Source organism: Corvus hawaiiensis, chromosome 11 (assembly GCF_020740725.1).
Source record: "Corvus hawaiiensis isolate bCorHaw1 chromosome 11, bCorHaw1.pri.cur, whole genome shotgun sequence".
In the NCBI taxonomy this organism is placed as follows: domain Eukaryota; kingdom Metazoa; phylum Chordata; class Aves; order Passeriformes; family Corvidae; genus Corvus; species Corvus hawaiiensis.
Genome location: NC_063223.1, coordinates 22,848,073 through 22,867,537, shown reverse-complemented (window position 1 = coordinate 22,867,537; position 19,465 = coordinate 22,848,073). Strand labels below are relative to the sequence as shown.

Sequence of the window (19,465 nt, the reverse complement as noted above, 5' to 3'; positions counted from 1 at the left end):
CCTGGGCATCTGGTCTGGGATCTTTGGTGATGAAGTTGGGCTGGAAGAGTCCCATCCGTTCCTCTCCAGTGTTGCCATCAGCTAAGCTATTAACAAATCAAGCCTCTAAACTTTGTCAATTAACTCTTCTGTTAATATTCTTCTGTTGTTATTGATCTAGTTCTGGTTTGAATTTGCAGTTGTCATCACGCTTGACAAGAACACTACACTTGAGAGAAGAAGGAAAAGCCTCTTCTCCCCAAATTCTGCACAGGGAAGAGTTAAACCTGTTGTGAAGCTGCCAAAGACGAATGCACCAGAGAAGGTGCAGAGGAGAAAGAGGGAGAATGGTCCTGAAATGCTGTCACTCCTGCTCGTCCAGCCCCACATGCAGGTCCTCAATGCTGTGCACCAAACCCAGGTGGTAACAACCAGCACCAGCCTGGTACAGACGTTTCCTGAATGTTTGGTCTTGGAAAGGGTAAAGTGCACACTGACAATGGTTGTGCTATTCCCCAACTTTTGTGAAAGCAAATTCCATGTAATCCCAATGTCAACATTGTCAATGACCCTATCACTGCTAAATGGAGTCAGGGAGGCTGAGGGAGCCCCATTTGGCAAGGAGATGGGAGGTCTCTGTTACTTTTTCCCACAGCCCTGGGCAGATGAGGGGAGCAGATAGAGCTGCTTTTCATCAGCCAAGAGAGGGCCCCTAAAAGAGATTAAAGGGAAGAAACAGTCAGGGATCTTGGAGAAGAAAAGATGCAAGACAAAAAGATGGTAGAAAACAGAAAACCTTTGGGGGAACTTTAACTCTTGGCCGGAAGGCAGCAAAGCAATTTCATGTAAGGAACCTGCTTTTTAAATTCCTGCCCTGGTATTTAACACCTACAAATACCTTGTGTGGGATTTCTAACAACTGCGTTCTGCATCTTTGAGCTTTCCTGCCTTCAAACTCTTGACCTTTATTCTAAAGCAAAGGTGAGAGGTCTGTCTTCCCTGTTGCATAATTCACTAAACCCAGTTATGTTTGAAATTAGCATGTGGGTAAGGTAAAACCTGGAATAATGTAATGGACTATTGCAGAGAAAAATGTATATCCTTCAAGGATGAATTCAACATCTCAGCTCAGAAATTTGATCTTGATTGGTTATAATGACAATTGTTTACCAAAAAAAAGGAACAAAAAGGAAGTGAGGTGACCTCAAAGGTTAGGAATCATAGAATGGTTTGAGTTGGAAGAGACCTTAAAGCTCATTAAGTCCCACCCCTGCCATGGCAGGGACACCTTCCACCATCCCAGGCTGCTCCAAGCCCCAGTGTCCAGCCTGGCCTTGGGCACTGCCAGGGATCCAGGGGCAGCCCCAGCTGCTCTGGGCACCCTGTGCCAGGGTCTCGCTGTAAGGAATCCACAACTTGCACCTCTGCCAGCCCCAGCAGCACCTCCACTGCACTCCAGCAGCACTCCGTGGTCCTCACCTCATCACTTTGGTAGTCCAGGTGCCCCATCCCTGACTCGTGTGGGTGACCCCGATTTCTGTGCCCCCCAAGCCCTCCAGGTGAGGCCAGGCAGGGGCTGCACAGCCAGGGCAAGGCACAGCTCCCTGCAGGGAGCCAGCTCTCTGCTGCTTAATTTCATTAGCCTGTAGAACAGGCTATAATTTGCTGAAATGATGATTAATCAAATCTTATTTTGCTCTAAGGCAGCTAATGGACAGCCAGTTAAGTGTCTCAGTAATTCTGAAATAACAAAGGAATACTCATGGAGCGACAAGCACCAGCTATTTAACAGCACAGCCTGGCAGTGGCAGCCAGCCTGCCTGGAAGGGCAGGAGGTGCTGACCACCAAGTCCTTTCACTCACATCATCCCAAAACCACCTTTTTTTTCTTCCCACTTCAGATCACCACCATCACCCCATCCTCCCTGCTTGCTCCCAGGCCTTTGTGCCCACTGGTGCGGAGGGCCAGGGAGCCCTCATGGGGCCAGGGGATGGGGTGCCCAGGAGATGGGGTGCCCAGGGGCCAAGGGATGGGGTGCCCAGGAGATGGGGTGCCCAGGAGATGGGGTGCCCAGGGGATGGGGTGCCCAGGGGCCAAGGGATGGGGTGCCCAGGGGATGGGGTGCCCAGGGGATGGGGTGCCCAGGGGCCAGGGGATGGGGGGCCCAGGGGATGGGGGGCCCAGGGAATGGGGTGCCCAGGGGATGGGGTGCCCAGGGGATGGGGTGCCCAGGGGCCAAGGGATGGGGTGCCCAGGGGATGGGGTGCCCAGGGGATGGGGTGCCCAGGAGATGGGGTGCCCAGGGGATGGGGTGCCCAGGGGCCAGGGGATGGGGGGCCCAGGGGATGGGGGGCCCAGGGGATGGGGTGCCCAGGGGATGGGGTGCCCAGGGGCCAAGGGATGGGGTGCCCAGGGGATGGGGTGCCCAGGGAATGGGGTGCCCAGGGGCCAGGGGATGGGGGGCCCAGGGGATGGGGTGCCCAGGGGATGGGGTGCCCAGGGGCCAGGGGATGGGGGGCCCAGGGGATGGGGTGCCCAGGGGATGGGGTGCCCAGAGGCCCCCCCAGCACTCCCCCACCGAGCTGGAGGAGCTGGGCACCCAGGGCCTGCCAGTTCCATCGGGCAGCCGCCGCCTGTCTCGTGGCTCCGTTCACATCCTTTCCAGACTCCAAACAAATCCATGACTGATTTGTTTTGATCATATAAATCAGGGTAAGATTAAGAGGCATAAACACAACTTAGTGCAGTACCCAAAAAGCAAGGAATGACATTTTTTACAAGAATCCATAATCTTGTTTTTTGAAGTATTTCTTCAGTGGGAATTGTGTTGGAGCAAAGAATGCAAAACCTAGTAGCTTCCAAGAGGGGGTCATGTGAAATTACTCTATTTCAAGATTTTTCCAAATCACTAACATTTTGATTCTGAATGTATTTGTAAGAATATGCCAAAAAACATCAAACCAGTCAATTTTTTTTTTTTTTTGCAGTTTGTAGCTGTCTCCTTTTTTTCCAGGTCTTAAAAAATGTTTTTGTAGAGAACTTATGTCATTTCTGTAGAAACTTCTGCAATCCAAAATGACATTGCATTTTTTTTCAAGTAAAAAGCAAGCCTCCCAATAAAGAACAAAGAACATCCTTTGTTTCAGACGAAGAATTTCAGGAGAAACCACAAAATGTTCAAGCAAAACATTAAACATTTGATTTTCCACCCATTTTGCCAACAGTCTAAGTTTTCCCATACTTCTAATATCAGTGTCAATAAGGAGGGGAGGAGACAGGAGGCAGGTCAGATGGATGACTACAACTTAAAAGCTGTTAATTAAATAAAGATGAAAACAGGGTATTTTGCAGAAAGCATTTTTCTTCTTTGACTTGGCTTTTCTTTTTAATGAGGAAACAAGACCTGCTTAATTTACCCATCAGGAAAAAACAGCATTGAGGAAAAACTAGAAGTTGTTATTCGTGTTATTACAGAAACCCTGGGCTCTGCTCCTGGGCACACCCAGCTCTGCAGCCACCCTCATCACCAACCGAGTGTCGTGTCCTTTGTCCGGCCCAAACATTCCTGGTGGCAGATGTTATTTAGGCTCTTTAAATGAGTTTTAGAAAAGCAGGCTAAAAACCAAATGGAAACATTTCATTTTGAACCCAGTGGAGATTATTTGAAACACACACACGCTTGCCTGACACACTTCACTGCCCATTTTCACAGCATGGTTTGGGTTGGAAGGGACCTGAACATCATCTAGATCCAGCAGAATTATGGAGTTCAAATTCCCAGTTAGTGGGAGTTTTCCCAGTGCAAAGACACCCCCCAACTGTGGCAGCACATGAGACTTCAGCTGCATGCTAGAGTGCCACAATGCCCAGCACTGCACAGACACACAACCAGGGCTGTTCGTACGCTCAGAGACAAGCGACCCCGAACTACAGAAATGTCACCAAGAATTAAATACATGAGCTGTCTGCTCTAGACATATGCTTCATCTTCATGGCAAACATCATAAAGTGCTGATTTACTTTTTTAATCGTTGAAGAAAGAGAGATTTTAGTAAATTTAAGTATACCCCTGTGAGTTTCCTTCTTGATTACCAGCATCTTAATTCAGTCTATTTAAATGCAGGAGTAGAAGTGATGCACTCAAGTTAACCTGTTTGCCCAGACTGGAGAGACATTATTAAATGTTCTTGTTCTTTTACACATCCTAAATATTCAGACACTTGCAGCACCCCAGGGTATAGTGTGCTATGTCAACACCTCGAGAAGAATGCAAACATCTTAATAAAAGTGAGGAGAGATTGCTTATCGTGCACTCTTGTGTTAACATCTGCATTTTACAAAAGCTCTGAATTATTACACACACTTTCCACAGGACATATCCTCCTGGATATGCAGGCAGCCATGCCAGGAACCAAGCAGCGTGTCAGAAAGCAGACTGCATTTTTGGTTTTGCTCTCAAGGCAAATGAATGTTTCGGAACATTCTGCAGTTCCCCTGAGCAGAGCCATTTACTCCACTTACCAGCCCAGAACTGAGGGGTAAAGCCCCCAAATCAATCTGCTCTGTATCTCATTATATCCTTTCCAAATGGCCATCCACGTTTTATACATTAATCATACCCAAGATCATACTTTCAGGATCATCAGGCTGGATGTTGTATTGACTGTATGACAGAGCTCCACGCAGGAGGCAGATTAGATTAGGAGAACGTGACGTGCTGCCAAATGTAAGTGTTCTGGTTCTGAAAACTGAGTAAGTAAAAATTAGCCTCCACAGGCCTGGCACAGCAGCTCAATCCAAGAAGTTCTCTTCACTACTGACCCCTCTGGGCTGTGACAGCCCTGGTGCCAGTCCCTGCCCTGGGCTGGTGTGCAGCCCGTGGTGTGGCACACCAGCCCAGCTCCTTCAGGTGCCCCCGATTCACTTCAGGAAAGAAAGAGACAAACCCAAAAGCCAGCAGGATTATCTTCAATAGTCTAATTAGTGTTTTGAGATAATCCACTTGGTTTTGTCTAAAGCAAATTAGGAAGTGCTCGTGGGAACTGTGCAGGGGCAGTGACCAGCACAGCCCAGAGCAGGGGACGGCTGGCAGTGGTCAGTGGGGTCAGATATCTGCACAAGCTGCCCACCCTTGACCCCGGGCTTAGGGGCTTTCAGGAGGTGCACGCCAGGTCCAGTAACTCTGCCCAGTAGAGCTGCTACCACCTTCTATGCCAACTCCATTTAGAGTCAGCAACACCCTTAGTAAAACAAAACTAGATTAAAAATAAAACAAAATTGGGCTTTGCTATCAAAACTAAAATCTGGCAGCCTGTTCTCATGCAAAATCCTTCACAAGTGATACATTTGTGGAGGACAGCTGGAATAAATCCATGACATTTAATGACATACTAAAAGCAAACCTTGAACAAACAACTTTAAATCATTTGAAATACTACTGTGAATAGATGAAACCTTGCAGCGCTCACATGTTACAATAATTAATCGTTTCTAAACAGCGGAGTTTAATTATTTTTTAAAAAATCATTTTCAGAAGTGTTTTTTTTTCCCCATTCCAGACATATATTTAAAGTAGCACTCTCCTGTGAAAAGGTTTCACTCCAGAGTTTTAAATGTATTCTCTCATTCTGATCTGATTCATGACACCAGCAAAAGAGCTTTTCCAGCTTTCACCCTAATGTTTTTTATACGTAACCTCGCCTCCAAAGCCCAGGCACAGCACAGCAAAGCAACAGTCCTAGAAGCTGTTTCTATGAAACACTTCAAATGTGACTGTCACAGAAACTCAGACAACAAATTGCCTTGTAATTTAAACAGGAATTTAGATCCCACAGGCATCCCCTAAACCTCTGTCCATGCATATCCAGTATCATCCTCAATGGCTCACAAATGCTCAGGCAGAAGAACAGGTCTGTCCTCCATGAGTGAAAGAGCTGTTCAATAGGAACCTCACAGATGCCCTGAAGGATTCCAGCTGGCCCCACCAGCGACCTGTGGAATTTGCCAGAAGGAACAGCGATGAGCTGGGGGACAGGTACCAACCTGAGATGATTTAGGACAGCACAAACAGAGTGTAAGGGGCACATCTTAAGCTGCTCCTGGCCAAATGGCCCAGCTCTCATTAAGTGAAGCCTGGGGGACACGCAGACGGTGTCTCCTGGCCGTGGCTACGGCAGGAGTTGGCTAAGGACCAGCAGCTGGCTGGTAGTCCCCTACCACACATCTGGCAGCAGGGACAGAGGGAACATTCACTGTGCTAGTGCAGACTCAGCTAATTTAAGTCAAAAACAAAGCTGGTTTGAGCTAACCGGGCTGGATTTGCAGTGAGGTGGATTAAGAACACCCATAAGACCCCTTCTGCCAGCTCTGGTGGGGATATAATCTTTGCTGGTTGTATTTTCTATTTCCAAAATGTCATGTATGCCTGCCCCAGGAACTGTTTTCTCTCTCTCCCTCCACCACCAGTCTAGACAAAACTGCATTAAGATCCTTTCTTGACTTACGTGTACAGGTGTAAGGGGTTAGCAGTTACTAAAAGGTTTTGTGGATACAGGAAAAAATGAGCTCCTTGTCTCCAAGGTATTCTCAGCGAATAGAGTCAGGAGCAAAAACTAGAACTAAACTAAAAGAAATTTCATGCCAAGGATCACAAGAAAAAAAAAATGAAGAAAAAAAAGCAATCCCTACCAAAATAGGCAGAAAGTCTGTGAGGAGTGGAAGGGCACTTCCTGAGCCCTCATGGCACACAGAGGAGCGTGTGGGGTGCCCCGAGCCCAGCCCCAGCCCAGCCGCTGCCCGAGCAGCTGTGCCATGCTGCGCTTCCCACGCTCCCTCCAGCTCCGCATTCCTGGCACCGGGCAGGCGCTCCCTGCCTGCCTCCATTCATAAAAAGGAGACCATGCTGAGGAAAGCCACAGGCTCCACTGCACCCAGGCAGAAATGGCAGTGACATCCCCGCTCCAGCAGTGGCTTCCCCGGCCGGCCCGACGCGGCGAGCCGCGAGGTCACATCTGGATGGGGAAGGCAGTGCATCAGTGACAGGGCTTAAACAACTCCCTGCCTCTGGATCCAAGCCACAGAGCTCATTAGCAAACAGGACAGACAGGAATGTACGTCTGCCTTAATGCAAACCAAGAGGTGTAATTAACATGGCTTAATTTCCATGAATAATACGTTAGGTTTGTAACACACAATAATGAAAACGTAACTCGAAGGGTCTGGTCTTGCTCTGGTCATGTTGAGCAGCAGGAGGAGGAGTGGCCAGGCCACAAGCGAGCTGCATTTCTTCATACCTAAGTGGGACATGTTTGCTTCGACAGTTTGATTTCCAACAAAAAGACCACAATAACATAAGCAGGAGAAAACAAAGCACTTTTTGGAAAGCCCCTTTCCAAGTCTCTTTTGTTTAACTCCTGATCTATATGAACATGGAATTGGAAAGGACTTCTTGGGATATTAAATACAGGCCCCTGTTATTAAAGGCAACATGTCACTTCCAGCAGAAAGAAAGGTTAATGTTATGCCAATGAGCTGGACGGAAATCCAAATTTCAAATGCAAGAGAATGGGGGGAAAAGCTAAACAAAAGTGAATGCATGAGCCCATATCATGAGATCAGAGCCTTATTCTAAACACATGGGCTGGTGGCACATCGGAGAGGAGATAAGAGGCACAATAATTAAGAGTCAGGGTTCTTTCTGTCACTAGGGATCTGCATACAACTAAGAAAAACACCTCAGCACGCTCAGCCCTGGGACAGAGGAGGAAGGGGAGCTCCCAGGGCACTGTGAGGCCACCTGAGATCACAGTGGCCCCAAGATCAAAGGCTCATGGAAGAGGCAGCCAGGTCCCAGCCAGCAGCACTCTGGTTTCTCCTGCTGAACAGCCAGAAGGCAGCCATAGGAAAGCATGTGCCCACTGCAAGTCTTTCAGCAACCACCAAAAATCTCTGGAGAATGTAAGAGACACCTTCTGGTTTTGCCAGAAGCAGTTAAATCCCACCTTGTACCCACAAACTGCGGGAAGAAACTCCCAGGCATGGAAACATTTCCAAAGAACAGTTTGAAAGAGAAGACCAACCCTGTAAACACTTGTCATCTCCCTGGATTAAGGAGAGAAGCAGCAGAGAGAGGCATGGTTGGCAGGAAGCTTGGTTTGGTTCACATGGGATGCAAAATCTGAGGGCACAGGGATGGTGGGGAGGGACAGCCAAGGTCCCTCCCACACCCAACAGTCTCCATGCAGCCTGTGAGAACTCAGTCACCAGACACTACAGCAATGAGAGCAACAGGAGCTCTTAGAGGTTCCAGTACACACAAAAAAGGCACAAAATCATGGAATGAAAGCAGCCCGGAGAAGGGCTGTAACTGCTCTGCTCCTGCAGATCCAGAGGAAGGGACATCCGCAGTGCTGGAGGGGCTCTGGCAGCATGGAAACCCCAGCAGTGTCCCCTCGTGTCACTGAGGAACTGTCCAGCAGCCTCCATCCCAGCCGGGGACAGCCCTGCAGAGGATGCCATGGATGCCATTTCCTCCCTGCGCTGCTGCTCCGTGGCAATCCACCCCTGAGCCCCAAGAACCTGACCGGGGTGCTGCTCACACACATGCAGGAGTAAAGCTACACTCAGCAGCGCTCTGGTCAGGCCTCCTGTGAGCTCACAAGCCTCTTGCAGTGGGCCAGCTGATCCTCAGCCACACTCACCCCCAGCCCCCAGAGATGGGGCTTGCTGTAGCTCTCCCACGAGCGCACGCCAGAGCGGGACAGAAAGGGCTTTGTTTGGAATGTCATCTTTAATGCCACCAAGCACTGTGGGACTCTCTGCCCATCACCACCTCCCAAAGGCCACCTACGCTCAGCACACAAAGCTGCAGAACACCATTTCTTCCAGCTTCAAGCAGATCAGCTAAATTTAGAAGTGTCTAATAGCACATGATCACCTCATGCGACTGGAAAGGTATTAAATGGATGGATAGACAGATGGACAGGAAGAGAGATCTCTTCAATTACAAAAACTGATTTAAACTAAAAGAAAACCAGTTTTCCTAGTATTTATATACACTGCAAGGCTACTGTTTACTTATTATTTTTCCCACTTGCAGAGTAGCTTGCTGCAGTCCCACAGAAGTGGAATCCCCGAGGATTCCACTTCCAGGGCTGAAGAGCTCCATGGCTTTGCCATCAGTTTCTTGTCTAGTGGAGAAGTTAAAGCTCCAGCCACTACACTAAACTCAATAAATCCTGCTCAAAGCGTTGCCTTCGTGACAGAATACATTGATGCAATTAAAATAACATGGCTCTCCAAGAGTAACGCAGCACTGGGAAAGCTTTGCCAACAAAGCAATGCCAATTAAGAGTGTGATTTTTGGATGATATTTTTAGGCCAACATCAGCCCTATTAATGTGGGTAGAACTGTCTTCAAAGTGATTTTGAAGGTCCAGCTGACTCCACTTGGGAAAAGAACCAGTTAAAAGACTGGGTTTTGGCCTCTATAGCCTCCATTCTGTCATTAGGGGAAAATCTTTCATAATAAAAACTAATTTCATCCATTCCACTAGTAAGGGTGGTTTGTGTCCAAAATCTTCTCAGATAATTTTACGCCCATTAACTGTATACCATGAGCTGTAGTTTTTGTTGTTAAATGCCATGAGTTACAAGTAAAGCCACATTTATGGGATGCGCCCATAGCCTCCGCTTGCAACTGAAAGGACCAGGATGCCTAAAGCAAAGATGTGTCCTGAGGAGGAGCAGGAAAGGAGAGAACTCAGGTGCTGATAGTCTGTCAGAAAACCACACACACTCCCAACACCGCCCCTCTACTCATCGCCCGCGGGTGCAAAGAAGCCAAACTCGGTGCTGATATAACGTGGCAATAACAGCAACCTTCCCTTCCAAAGAAAACCAAGGGTTTACAGAGAAAACTTGGTACCAGTGGGGCACACGCGAGCTCAAAGGCCCTTCCTGCAGGTGTTACAGCCCGTGTGCCCAAACCCTCCTCCCCTGACCTCGCTCCCCGCGGGCGGCTCAGCTCGGGGCGACCGACAGGCTCCTGCACCAGCGCTTGAGCGACAAGGGAAGAGATAAGGTGAGGGGAGGCGTGGGGGCAGAGAACCGGCTGCCTTTCGCTCAGCCCTGAACACACCGAGTGATTCTGTGCCGGGAGTTCGATTTCTCCACTGATCCCACAAGCCTGGTCCCCCAAACTTCCCCAGCACATCCCTCCCCGGTGCCCCCGACCCTCCCCGGTGCCCCCGACCCTCCCCGGCACAGCGCCAGCTCCATTTAAACGCTGCTCGCTCCAGAAATCCGAGCATACCAGCAAAGGCAGGCAGAGAGCGCTTTTCTTAGCTGTGCCATATACTTTCCCCTCTTCCTTTCGAACTTCCCATTGGTTTTCGCTCGGCTCACGGGAGGCGAGCAAGCCTGCCCGACTCGGTGAACGCGTTTATGGAACAATCTCGGCAGCTCTCCCCCAACGCCAAATGACATTTGCTTTGCAAACACTCCCACCGCCCCGCGGGCTGCTCTCGCCTCCACCCAGGGACTTGTTTTCAATAAAGCAACAGCTCTGAAACATCCACAGCAACTTTTTTTCCTTTGACAATTTGCCACTTTCAAACTAACAGAAAAAAATAAAAAAGGAGAAAGAAGAGGAACAGCGCAAGGAAATACCCGCGTATTTGTCCCGGTAGCCGCGAGAGGGCTTTGAGTCGAGGGGCTGCAGCGGGCTCCGCTCCGCCGGCTCCGGGAGCGGCCCGGGACCCTGGGCCGGGGCTCCGCGGGGCACAGCGGGGCCGTGCCCGGGGCTCCGCGCCCGCGCTGCCGCCGCACTTACCGGGCCGCCGCCGCCGCGCTGCTCCGCTCCGCTCCGCGGGGAAGGGGCCGCGGGACCCCGGGAGCCGGAGGGAGGGGCCGGAAAGCTGCGGCGGGGCCGAGCGGCGGCGGGGGGTTTGTCCAACCTGACACCGGCCGGGCGGACGGGCGGGGAGCCCCGGCGCCCCGGGCGGGCGGCGGAGCGCGGCCGGACACGCCGGGACAAGGAGATGGGCTGTGTGGGGAGGCTCACGGGGAGCGGAGCTGCCCGCAGACGGGCTCCTGGGGACCGCAGCTACAAAGACAAAAGGAAAAGCCGGGGGTGAGAGGTGAGCGCCGCGCCTGCCCTGGGGCCGGGGGACCTCGCCTCCGGCTCTGCCCAGGTTAACCCCGCTCTGTCGACCAAAGGTGGCTTCGAATTTGTGCTACAAGAAGGGCTTTTCAAAATTCATTTTTGTCCCGCAGATGCTCACTGAGATCTGAGGAGCCCCAAACTCACCTCGCCCTCAGGGAAGCATTTGGTGATCGGATCCCGATCTGTTCAGCGAGAGGGTTCGGCTGTCGTATGACAATAGCGGCTGTTTATAGAAACCCATCCTGGGATAAATTAGAGACAAGTCCCTGGGACGAACGAGGTCCCTGCAACAAACACTATGTCATCGGGAAAACATCCCTCCTCGGAGGGTCTCAGGAAGAACCGGGTGTGCTCCCTGCCAGACAGGAGCTGCGCTTGTGAGCTCAGGGGGCTCGGTCAGAGGGAGCCTCTTGCCCTGCATCGGGAGCTCTGGGACATCTCTCTGGGCACCAGGCTCGGCTTCCCCCTGCATTTCTGTCCCTTCAGGACAAGCTGTTTCCAGCCTGACTGTGAGGCCAGCCCCGAAGCTCTGTCCCTGGGGCAGGCAGCACTGAGACACGCAGCTGGGATGTTTTTACACTGCAGAGCTCCTCCATCTTCTTAGGCATTTGGTTATGGGAAGAAGAGACCTTGTTTGATGCTCACTGGAGCTATTGGCAGGACAGTTCTGCCCAAGCCTGCAGGGAAGAGCGGCAGGAGCGTGGCAGTGTCCCACCAAGGCCCCCCGTCCAGCCCGCAGCCGCACAGCTCTGCGGCACCAGCCAGCCCTGGCCCGGGCCATGGGGACAGCTGCAAACAGCTGCTGGAGGCACCAGAGCATCCATGGCCTGCCTGCCAGCTTTGCCGTTCCCAACAACCAAGAGATGCAGCAGAATCTGCTGCTGCAATCAGAGGTGGTAGCTCCCTACAGTGCTTGGTCACCTTCCTCCTTCTTCTCTTCCTCACTGCAAACTCAGCCTGGCCCAGTGTAGGGCACTGAAAATGCAATATTGTGAAAAGACTTTGGAGCTGGCCCTGGCTCTCAACTCCCATTCACAAGGAAGACTGAAGTCTGCACAGACAAAATGTGCATACAATTAGGGGAAAGTAGCAGGGTAAGAGTTTCCATTTCTGAAATGTGGTATCCTGTCTCCAACACAGCCAGTGCTTGGGAAAGTGGGACTGTCTTACTGTGTGATGCTGCAGTGGATGTGGGAAGGGTCCTGCTGATTGCTGCTGGGCTCCCCGAGGGATGGACCAACTACACAGAATCATTGTGTAACTTTAGCCAGAGAGAAAAAGGCTATTTACTTTGTAAGCAAACAGTCAACCCTCCCAAAGTGTTCCTACACAGTCTTGAATTTCATCTGGAGAAAAAAATGAAAGCATAGGAAGACCAGAGGACTCTGATTTCTCTCTACCTCTGTGGAGGTGACCCTGTGGTTTGACCCTTGAGGTTTGTTGGAGCACCTTAGCAGGGGAGAGGTGTGGGGAAGTCGTGTGCAGGGTCTCTGTCTTGGCCTTGCTTTCACTCAATTTATCCAAGTAAAAAAAATAAAAAACTCTGTCTCTGAGCCATATTTTTAACAACCTGAGATCACTTAAAATATTTATCTTTGACTTCAAGTGATACTGAAGAACTAATACCTCCAGGATTTAATGCAGTGAGGGTAAATGGAAATATCCATCATTTCTGAATGTAAGAAAACTGACAGCATTGTCTGGGGACTGAAAGGATACGGCAGGTCGTGTGAATCCACACAAAGACAGGGCAGCCATGCTCATGGGTGGGATAGCACATGCCCACCCAGGGACTAGCTTTGGAAAGCAAAACTCTTTGGAAGTCTGACTTCAGGAAAAAAGTTTGGACTTGAATTCAGCCCTTTTTTGCATCTCCAACACTCCTGAATCTCTGAGCTCTGCACTGTGCACCAAAGGGGAGAGGGTAGCACTGCCTCCTTCCAAGAGACAGGCAGGGAACCAGAGCACAGAGAAACCTCTGGACATGGGGTGGTTAATCCTTGACCCACTTAGAAACAACTTATTTTCCAAATAAAAGCCCCATAGAAGAGGAACCAAACCAGGAGAAAGAAGATGTGCCATTTTAAAATTCCAGAGCTGAGATTAAAAAAAAAAAAAAGTCTCTAGGGATTCCTAAACAACAATTTCCTAATTGCAGACCAGTGGGAACAACACCACCAGTGTCCTCTGCCCCTGTAAATTGTAGGAACTCTTTTGCCACATCTCTTCCATGACTCTCCCTTCCACATAGCTCTAGCATTCCCACTTTAAAGTGGTGCTGCTCTGGTTGAACAGCCATGGAGCAGAGCAGACTCAGACTGAAATATTTGCTTGCGTGTCCTCATCCAACCACAGTTTTTCAGAATTTGGGAAGATGTCACAAAGCAACAGAAAACAATGCCTCCTTGGCCAAAGTCAGAGCACTCCACAGCACGCCTTTCAGTGCAGTGTATGGTTGAGAAACATAAGAAATGCACAGCTCACACAGGAAAAGCCTTCAGCAGATGTTGCTGCTTTAAAAAACCAGAGAGTCACTATTCTAGCACATTTCCTACAAGAGGAAATAGACTAGCTCAATCCAAACAAATCAGTCACAGTCTACATCGACTCTGAGCCCATGGAGAAAAGCTCACACCATTCTGGGGATTTCTGATCACCAGGACTTGTAAAGGTTTGCTGGGACCTGCACAGCAGAACTTGTAAAGGGAAAAGTCAAAGCAGCAGCTCACAGGAGAAGATTCCTGCAGTGTGAGAATCACCCACTCGAGCAGTTTAGGAGGCATCTCCCTTTCCTTATCATCAGCCAATTTTTCTGCAGGTGTTTGGTCACATTCACTCTCTGCTATACCCATTGAGTGCCCTGGGAGGAAATAAGGTGGTACATGTAAAACAGAGTAAAGCCTAATTCTTCAAGCCAGCAGCAAGTGTGCCTGACAGTGACTTGCCATTAATTTAATGTACTGGCAAGGCAAGAGCACTTACAAGCAGCATTTGATAAAGTATTCTTTCAGATTCTGGCATTTTACTGCCAGTGCCTGAGAAATGTACCCAAATCTAACATCAAAAGGCTTTTCAAGGGAAATAGCAGGAAAATTATCTTTATCTTGGAACCTGATTTGAAACTGCTCCTGGTTCTCAAACTTCTTCACCACTAGTAATTGATGGAATTCAGTGCTCTGATGGCAGCAAATGTCACCTCAATGAGGAGCCTTCAGATGGCAAAGGCTGCAAAGACAGCCAGGGCGAGCCGTCCATCTACCCCATGGCTGCAGAAACAGCCCCTCTGCCAGCGCTGGTTACCTTCCCTTTTGTCACAGGTAAAGCTCCCAAGAAACCCAAACCAAGCATGTCAGACACACTTTAGCTTGGACTGATTTCCAGATATGCTGCAGAGGCTCAGATCTGACACAGGTGTGCAGGGAGCAGGCAGAGTGGTGTTTTTCCCCAGTCACCCCTGCTGGTATCTCCCGTTTCCTCCTGGCCATCCCAGTTCCTCTCACTGGAACACTTGTACCTGAACATTTTGAGAGTGGGGAAGTTAAAGATGCAACTGAAACAACGAGTTTCTTCTTACTGTTTTCCCTTTTGAAACTGGTCAGTATTGACCTTGAAAGTTTTCAAAGAACAGATGAAGCTCTAGTTCTTTCTGTGGTGGATGAGCTGACTAATGCAGACTGTCAAAATCTACTTTAGATTTGTTGCAGCACGTTACATGCAGGTTGTAAACAAAACAAATATCCAAGATAAGAGTGACGGCCAGCAGGCTGCATCCCGTGAAGCCGCCCTCAGAGTCATGATCTGCATTATGATTCTGAAACACGCTGCTAATTTAGGAAGGATCAAGTATTGAAAAGCCATTTCAGCAGAACTTCACAAACATTTAAGGTTGCCAGCCAGGACCCAGAGCCCACGGGCTCCTTCTGTGTGGGCTCTTCTCGTGTGGTTTTTTGCACCCACGTCCAGCTCTGCTCCTCAGCAGGATCCTCTGAGGGTGCAGAGATCTGCCAGCACTGCTGGGTACGGCAGGGGGTGGGACACAGGAGAGACTCCAGTGGGAAAGCCAGAGGGGATACAGAGAGGAGGACGACAGCAAGCAGGGGGAAGTCTAGAAATTTGTAAAGGTGTCCTTCTGGGCCTGGATATTCCCACCTAGATTCCAGCTGCAAGTTCACCTCCCCTGTAACACGCTCCATTACCCACCCAAAATGAGTGGATTGTGTTTTCATCCCTGAAGTGAGATATGATTTCCATCTGCTATTTCTGCATTTCACTGCACGGGAAGTCTCATCTCCCAAGCTCTGCTTTGCTGTCTGGAGTTACCTGCTGCCTCTGCCCACTCACTGAGCTACCAGAGAATTGCCACAAACAGCAGCCCTTCAAAACCACTCGAATCATAAACAGGACTAGCTCTGTCTCATCTCCAGTGCTCACAAACACAGAGGGAAACACTGCTTGAGCCTCCCACAGTTCCCTGCTGTCCAGCTGGATCTCAGATCCCAGCAGCACCTCACATCACTTTGTTAACAGAGACTGGTGCTTTGCCTCATCCACTCCAACACTGGGCACTGCTCCGTCCTCACACACACGAGTCTGTCCTGAGCAGCAGCTGAGTGTGAGGGGCCTGCTGTAAGCCCAGCCAGGTGACACACGGGACAAAGGAGGGACTGTCACTGCTGCTGAGAGGCTTCCAGCTCAGCCCACACAGGCAGAGACCTGCTGCCAATGAGTGTGGGTCGATGGCAAGCTGGAAGGTACAGCAAGGTCCCATTTGACAAAGGAGTGCATAAACCCTTATAATTACTCGTCACAGATCATTGTTTTCCTCTGGTGAATGGCTTGAATAAAAACGTTTGCACTGAGGCCAAGAATGCAGGGTCTGAGCCCAAGTAACATCCTGCAATGGTAATAAATACCTACTACACAAATAAACCACCAGAATGCCTGTTTCCCCAGATGTCACAAAGTCACCCCATGCACAAGCTGCTCTTTGATGCTGCCTGCTATCCCAGCCGCAGGCTCACAGTGCCTCTTCCACAAGAAAACCAGTGTTCTGTTAAAATAAACCAATTGGGACAGAAACTAAAGCACTGTTACTGAATATGCAGTTATTGTCATTGCTACTGCATCACTTCTTCTGAAATGCAGATGATCCAAAGCAGAAAGTAAAACTGTGTTTTGACTGCTGTGGAAAACGGGTGACAGTCACCAAGTGCTGGCAGAGCTGCTCTCTGCTCCAGCCAGAATTAGAGGCCTCACATTAGAGGCTTTGCAAATTGGGTAAGGTGTGCAGCTAATAAAAACTTGAACCAGCCTGGAAAACTGATGATTAAATCTTGGAAAGCTGAAGGCCATGTGAGCTGGTTAGTTCTGACTTCTGCCGTGATGGGTCTCTAACAACATGTGAAAGTTATCATCTCACGAGGCAAACATCGCTGTTGTTGGGCAGCACAGACACACAGCCAGCCAAGTTCTGAACAAAACCAGCTCAGGAGCCCCACAGGGACTATTTGGACATCTCATCCTGCACAAATATACCCAGTTCACACAAAATCATCTCAGTTCAAAGTTAAAAACGACTCCTAATGTGACCTGCTCTGGAAAACCCCACTGCGATGTTTCGTTTTTTTTCCACTGTAGCTGAAACTGCACCATTGGGGCTGGATCCATGCAGTAGGCATCCACATCCAGCACACACTTCCTTGCTGAATTTATGGATGCTGCTGTGCAGGAAAATAACAGGGCTGTAATACTATACAGCCCTGACTCGTTCATGCTCAAAGCCCAGCCCATGATTGCCTTGGACATGGCTCCCATCACCACTGAGGGGAATAGCTGACCCTATGAAACGCCCCTTTCACAGCTGTCTCCAGTTTCCCTCGTGAAATTTGGCTGGATGTTTACTTTGAGATTCAGAACACACATGTAAACTGTTTAGGGATATTCCTATATCCCTGCTTCTCGTTAAAAATGCCAGAGAGAATGAAAAATGTGGCCCATTAGTGTTATAACCATCAGAAGGAAAAAAAATAAATAAATAGAAAAAACCCCTGCAGTGAGGGTCTGGCCTGCAACAGCCCAGTCTGTTTCCCCAGCACGTTGCAGTTCCTGGGGAAGTGCTGCTCTGAAGAGGTTTTCAGGCAGCAGTGGGCAGATCCCTGCTGCCCACAGGTCCCACTCCGGTGGTCTCCAGCGTAAGCTGTGAACATCTCTGGGACAAAGAGAGGGTCATAGAGGAAATTGTGTTTGTTTATTGTTGGGTTTTCGTTGTCCTTAAGGTGAGATCTGGAAACTGGGATTACCAAAGCCCTGTGGTAGCTGCCCATCAGGACAGACCCACTTCCTTGTGCCACCTCAGGCTCTTGTGGAACAGTTCCACGTGGCCCCGTGTCCTCACACAGGGGTGAGGAGGATGCTGGAGTCACAGCTGAGCCCTGTGCAAACACTGCTCTCAGAGAAGGAAGGGGCATCTCATTTTACCCAAATTTAACCCAAGGAGGAGAGAGGACTGCAAGGCTGCCGAGGGCCCTGATGGCAATGGGGACCCCTCAGGGGGCTCCCCGTGCAGGAGGCTCTTCCTCCCACCCCAGCACCTCTGGAGCAGCCGTGTGGGGTCTGGGCTCCCCGGGGCACACCTGGGTGAGCCAGGGTGCCCTCGAGAAGTGCCTTGGCTCAGGGTAGGGGAGCAGGAACAATTAATGAAGGGAGAAGCCACCTCAGGAGGGAGGAATTTCTGCCCAGATCTCATGAGCCTCTCACCACGGGGCAGCTCCAGGCATGGAGAAGGGGACAAGGCAGGAGACGGAGGAATTGTATTTCCAGCACCTGCTGTATAAAGTAAGAGCAGTGGGAGAGCATGGCCTGGCTGGGGCAGGCGCCGGCGGGTTCCGCTCAGCCCCTCGGGGAGGCTGCGGCACCGCTGGGCTCAGGGAGCACAGAAAGGTTAAAATGCCACAGGGCTGTGAGGAAAGAAGTGTCAGAAACAGCCCACTGACACCCAGGAGAGAGGAGGGGCGAGGAAGGTGTTGTATGTTTTTGTTCCTGACCATCTCTGTTTTAATCAGCAATAAATTAAACTGGTTTTCCCCCAGACTGCAACGCTAACGCTTCTGTGACAGATCAGCACCACTCCCAGGGAAACTGGAAAAGACAACGAGTATTTCTCCCTTCAGCATGATCCACATAAAGTAGCACAAAACATAGTTACGAATTACTGCCTGGTGACATTTGTGATGAGAGTGGCCACAGCTCCTCACAGTCCCAGCTGAAGCCGTGCCAGGGCCAGCACCCTCCATCCCAGCGAGGGGATGCCCTCCAGGTGTGGGGAAATCCCTTCTCTACCTTACAAGGGAGCTCTGATGTTCAATCAGTGCTTGGGACCAGCTTGGAGACCCTCTGGAGCCAAGGAAAGGCACATTCCCATCCCCGCGCCCAGGAACTGGTTTGCAGTAAGAAGCGTTCCAGTGGAACTTCCACAGTCTCCACAGGAGGCTCAAGAAGGGCTACATTTAACCTTGCTGTTAGTTAAGAATTTTTATATTTTTTTATTTTAATGAGATTTATCTGTGTGCAAAGCACTTTGCAGAAAGAGTGTGTGGGTTTGAGGAGTGGGAGAGAGCTGTGAATAGATTCAAGTCCTTCAGCAATTACCAACAGTCTGCTCAAGATGTAAATTCATCCTTCTAGCTCTGAGATCTTTGGAATGTGTGGAGACCTGAGCTGATACTGGCTTTTTTTTATTTTGTGTAGACCTTTATCTTCAAATAATAAACCAACACTTTGCCTTATGCGAGGCACTGAAGAGGGAGCAAAAATATCCCATATCACCTACATTCTTGTTATGTGGCATCAACACAGCATTTAATAAAAAGCATCTTGATATAATAATAAAGTTTGTTTTCCAAACAAAACTGTTGTTTGCCTAGAGTAATGTAAATTTGCAGTTCTCCTTTACACTTCACAGACGACGAGAGAAAAAGATTTTAGGATCTCCCCAAAGGAGAGATTTAATTGTAAAACAAAGCACTAAGGATGACATTTAGCTGAGGCTGTAAAGGCTACATTAATTAAAAAAGACTAAAACATATGGTGCACTTCATGAGGCTGGTTAATATGAGCTCCCAAACGGAACCTTTCTGGTGCGTGAGAAGAAACAGGAAAATGCAGCTACTCTCCTCTATCTCGATCCATAAAAAAAGCCTTTGCTGTAGTCCTCATGAAGCAGGAATGACACTCCCATCTCAATTCACTTATTCTGGAGGAGAGGGATTTCCTTTCACCTGCTAAGCAAGATATGAGCAACTGCTGTGATCTATTAATGCATT

The 19,465-nt window shown here is 49.5% G+C and overlaps 1 protein-coding gene across 3 annotated transcripts in view; it reads right to left on the bottom strand.

Annotated features, from left to right (window-relative positions):
* The window catches only part of FBLN2 (fibulin 2), a 96,151-nt gene extending 84,609 nt beyond the window's left edge, over positions 1-11,542 (bottom strand). Inside the window, exon 1 of one of the 3 annotated variants that reach the window (XM_048315913.1) lies at positions 11,289-11,542. The gene's annotated coding sequence lies outside the window, so the exon portion shown is untranslated. Of the gene's footprint in view, positions 1-10,292; positions 10,389-10,811; positions 10,885-11,288 lie in introns of those variants that run through there. The other 2 variants (XM_048315914.1, XM_048315915.1) reach the window with 2 other exon arrangements.
* Positions 11,543-19,465: the final 7,923 nt, after the last annotated feature.